At 33.3% G+C, this 5,318-nt stretch overlaps 1 long non-coding RNA gene across 1 annotated transcript; it reads left to right on the forward strand.

Moving 5' to 3' along the window:
- Positions 1-271: 271 nt before the first annotated feature.
- On the forward strand, positions 272-2,605 carry LOC142166517 (uncharacterized). Its single transcript, XR_012696923.1, has 2 exons — positions 272-1,012; positions 2,543-2,605. It is a non-coding gene; the product is annotated as an uncharacterized LOC142166517 (long non-coding RNA).
- The last annotated feature ends 2,713 nt before the right edge of the window (positions 2,606-5,318 follow it).

The raw sequence follows: 5,318 nt of genomic DNA on the forward strand, positions 1-5,318 counted from the left end.
TTAGAAAAATAAAAGAAGAAAAGAGAGCGAAAATATAAAGAAAATCGGAATTAGGCCTCTTCTTCAACTTCAAGCCACAGGCCCAAAAAATGGCCCAATCTTCCCTACGACCCAGTCCATTTCGAACTGGGTCGACCCAGTCCATAACCCAACACCCCTATTATTTTGCATTTCAAAAAATAAAACAAAGAAAAAAAAAAAAGAATAGTAAACCCTAAAAATGCCTAAGCATCCGCCCCCCCCCCCCCATTTCTCCTTCTTCTTCCTCAAAACTCCAAAGCACAACCATGGCTGCCCTCACCAACATCGACCACCCTCCACCACGAACACCCCCTCACGTCGTCACACTCACACACACATACACAAACAAACGACACAACAGTCCATCGCCCCAACGTTGTTTCTCCATTGAAGCTCAAGCTCGACCATGGACTACCCGTTGCTTCTGCTTCAGCATCCTCTTAGTTGCTGCCTCACTTCGTCTTCTTCAGCTCGAATAGCCATAGCCACTGCTTCGTCGTCCTCCACACCGTAGCCGCTGCTCCTCCATACCGTCGACATTGTTCCTCCTCCTAGCTCCATAAACTCAGTCACGTCCAAACAACCCCGTCGCGGCCAGCTGCTCCTGTTCTGCGAGCTTCATTTTCTTCGTGCTGCTGCCATGGTTGTCGCTGCTATTGCTTCAACTTTCTTCTACTGCTGTCGCGACTGCGTCTTCTCTTCGTCGCCGCGGCTATCGCCGCTAATTCCTCCGTCGAGCTGCTGTTGTTTCTGCCTTCATCAAGGCTCGTTGATGCTGTTTCTCCTCCTTCTACTAAGCAGCTGCTGCCAGCCCACACGACTCTATGTGCACGTCGAACAGTTGAAAACAAACCACGCTGCTGCATCGACTATTGCTTCACTTCGGCGTCAACTCCAGTCGAGTTCGCGCACATGGATGAGTTTTGGTCGATGTCGTCGATCACTGTTCGAGTTCGTTGTTGGTTGGTCGTTTGTTCGTCGTTTCAATCCGGTTAGTAGATTTTGAGTTTTATTTTTTTTCGTGTTTCGTTTTGATATTTCTCGAATCTAAAATCGGTAGATATTTGATTTTTGGTTTTGTTTATGTTCATATGTTTTGTTGAATTAATTTTCAGATTTCAAATGGAAATTTAATTAGTGGTTTTTCATGTTCATTTCATGTTTGTTTTATGGTTTAGGTAAGAATTTGTTAGTTTGATTGTTTGTTAGATTCAAATTGAAATTTAATTGATTATTTCTTCAATTTGTTTCATGTTGTTATATATTTTCCAGAAATTATTAATGTTGTTTTAATCGTTTATCCGTCATGTTTGTTGTTTAAAATAGTTCATCCATGTTCATACTTTGTTTGATTGTTCTTGAATCCGAATTTTGTATAGTTTGATTTCTTGTTTACCATTTATGATTATTGTTTGAATTGTTCTCATAATCTTGTTTAAAGTTTAATATAAGAATTGTTTGTTGTAATGTTGTTAGAGTTGATTTTAAGTTCAATATGATTGAATTTAGAAATCTTCATACTTTGTTTGTTGTTGGTTTGAATCCGAAAATAGGATTGTTTGTTGCTAAAATATTGTTCAATCAAATTTTAGTTGTTCTTGGTTGTTCAATTTGTGTTCATGTGATTTATTGTTGAAATGTTGTTAAAATCATGTTCATATGATATTGTTGTTATGATGTTCATCCGTGTTCATATTGTTGTTTGAACATTGTTAGAAATTGATCATATTGTCTATATTTTGGTTAAGTTTGATTAATTGATGTGTTATAGCTGATGGGTAGTTTGGTAAATTTGTAATACGTTCAGGGGTAGTTTGGTAATTTCAGTAAGGTCGGAAGGGGTAGTTTAGGAATTGTACATTTTGTAATTGTTTATTTGAAGCATGGGGGACAAAATAAAATGGGGTGGGTTGTGATATGATTATTTAATATAAAGGGGGGACAAGATTTAAATTAAAGGGGAATCTTGCATTATTTTAAATAAAGCATGGGGGACAAAATATAATGGGGTGGTGTGATATATTTATTTAATGTAATGGGGATGAGTGAGAAGATAATGGGTTTGGTAGAGAAAGGGATTGATTTTAATTGATTAAAGGGATGAGATATATATATGTGAAGTCTGGACACAAGAAAGGGGAAGAAATACAGACAGAAAAAAAAAAAGAGATTGAAAAAAAAGCTGAACATTTATTCCGAAAAAAAAAACATTGAAACTCTCAAGAAAAGAAAAACATACAAAGAAAAAAAAATTGAAAATTAGAAGAGAAAGTAGTACACACCTGATAAATATTCTGGTATACAGGTGTAGAAATTAAGGGTTGAAGATTAACTAGCCTTTCAAAAATCTGAAAATTTCCCTTGGTTTCTGTCCATTATTTTCGGCATTCCTGGATTTTATTTTGAATTTTTCAAAGCTGTCACTGGGATTTTCGTTGACTGGTTATTGCTGGTTATTGTTGCTGTTGCTGTGTTACGTATTACGTTGCTGACTTTCTTCTTCTTATATTGACAATATCAGGTACACAACTGTAATTTTGGCATTTTGTAAGCTGAAATGAAGAATGGAGTGTTAAATTTTTAATTTAGTTTAATTTAATTTTTGTATTGTATTGTATTTAGGTTATTCATGTATTATTATACTGTAAATCACTGTCATCGGCATAACTAGGCATATTATAGCGACATATTAAATAACGCCTTTACCAGATTATTAGGAAATATATTTAAGCCTGATTATTAATTAAAACTGTTTAATAAAAAAAAATAGAAGAAATAACGTAAAAATGGCGTTATTGAATCAGTTTGGCAAAAAATTAACTAAGTTCCTTATTCATAAGGTTTTTCGTCAACGATAAGTTAATCCGAATCATGTAGTCAATTTCAGTTATAACATGAATTAGTCTGCGAACAAGTATTAGGACATGATGAATTAAAACAAAGTTAGTTAATGTTAAATTGTTTAAATTTTTAGAAATATGATTTAGTACTCAAGTTTTTATTTTTATTTCTTTCAATTTTCAGTATTTGTAAATAATTAGTTTCAATAAGCTTAAGTCTTACTAACAATTTGAATTTTAATCCAACTATGGAATAATTAATTTTTTTTTATTTTTATTTTTTTACTTTTCGATAATTCCATGTTGTATTTATGATTATAATTTTATTACTTTCTGTTAATATTTGTTTTTCTCTTCTATTTAATATGTCATTTTCAAATGTAGATATTGATTTTATATTTAAAAAAAAAACTTAGTAATAATAAAAAGGTAGTCATTAAAGGATATTCTTAAAGGATTTCGCTAAAAATAAATAGATAGTCTTACTAACAATTTGAATTTTAATCCAACTATGGGATAATTAGTTTTTTTTTATTTTTTTACTTTTCGATAATTCCATGTTGTATTTATGATTATAATTTTATTACTTTCTGTTAATATTTGTTTTTCTCTTCTATTTAATATGTCATTTTCAAGAATGTAGATATTGATTTTATATTTATAAAAAACTTAGTAATAATAAAAATGTAGTCATTAAAGGATATTCTTAAAAGGATTTCGCTAAAAATAAATAGATGTAAATAATACAAATTTACAGGATTCTCCAATCTCATTTATTCATTTATTATTTAAAAAAAATTACTTAGAATTTGGGATGGATTGTTTAGTGAATTTCACTTCCTTCCCCAAAGATAATGACGCGTTAGACTCTTTAGGCGCGATTTAATTAATTTTACCTTCTTAAACTCGGATGCGCATTTCATGCGACCCAAATCTAAATCCTAAAACATCAAATAAAATATGTTTCGTATTGTGGGTGCATTTCATGTGACACAATCCAAAGATATGTTTTAAGCGATGTTCACATTCCTAAAAAATAATAATTATAATAATAAAGCGGTAAAAGATAAAATTTGCACATGGTTCATAATTGTATTAAAAATCAGATAAATAAGCCGAATATAACAGTTGAGCGACCGTGCTAGAACCACGGAACTCGGGAATGCCTAACACCTTCTCCCGGGTTAACAGAATTCCTTATCCGGATTTCTGGTACGCAGACTGTAATATAGAGTCATTCTTTTCCTCGATTCGGGATTAAAATTGGTGACTTGGGACACCCTAAATCTCCCAAGTGGCGACTCTGAAATAATTAAACCAATCCCGTTTCGACTGTCCTTTAATTGGAAAAAACTCCCTACGCACCTCGCGGTGCCGGAAAAAGGAGGTGTGACAGCTCTGGCAACTCTGCTGGGGACTTAACCCAGAATCTCTGGTTCAGGGTTAGAAATTCGAGCTCATATAAATTGTTATATTTGGTTTTATCTGATTTTTACATGTTTGAGCCTAATGTGCTAAATGCTGCTTTTACCGCTTTGATACTACATGAACTGTGTATAAACTGTGCCGAAACCCATCTCCTCTCTGAGTCTTCTAAATCATGAAGAAGGGTGTACTTCGTACGACTTCTTTTCTGTATAGTGTAAAATCCCAATTTAGAACGAGGTTCGGACAAGTTGCTAAGCCGGTGAAGCTTCTGTATTCCCGGTACGCTACCCCCCTCGGCTCGAGCTGTCCGCTCGGGTAAGCCAGGTCTAGAACAAACACCCAGGTTCTGAACCTAGTATAACAAAACCACATGTCGGATCCCTAGTAGGAACGTTTGTTTGCATCACGTGCATCTGACTTTGGAGGCTCAACACAGGGGTTGGGTCTGTCTAGGACAGGTGCACCAAAAATGAAAATGACCATCCTGATGCATCTTATTTGTTTTATGTGCATTTATTTGCTCGGTCTTGCATGTTGACCAGCTTCTGAGTCTCGGGAGTGTAAAAAATAAAATAAAATAAAAATAGCAAGTGGAAAGTTATTTGATTAATTTAGAAAAAATCAGTGTCCAAGTACTGTCGAAATGCTGCCGAATTTTTTTTAAAAAAAAAAACATATATATTTTTACTTTTAGAATTGTTGGTTTGCCTAGAAAGCAGAAAGTGTGTAGGAATAAGTCTTTTATTTTAATTTGCTTTATTTAAAAAAAAATGAAAAAGGAAAATAGTTTTTTTGATATAAAAGAAAAAGGAAAATTTTGTTTGTTTTCAAAAAAAAAAAAATTTAGTTAGTTTATAGCCTGAATTACGCGGGTATGATTCTCACCGGATGTGAGATCAGAGGCAAACCTCTTTGGTTTCGGCTCACCATATTCAAAAAAAAAATCCAAAAATATTTAACATTACTCACTTCTTTAGAAAGTTTTTCTTTTAGACTCAAATTTTTTTTTTAAAAAAAAATATATATTTC

The sequence above is a fragment of the Nicotiana tabacum genome, chromosome 11 (genome assembly GCF_000715075.1).
Source record: "Nicotiana tabacum cultivar K326 chromosome 11, ASM71507v2, whole genome shotgun sequence".
NCBI lineage: Eukaryota > Viridiplantae > Streptophyta > Magnoliopsida > Solanales > Solanaceae > Nicotiana > Nicotiana tabacum.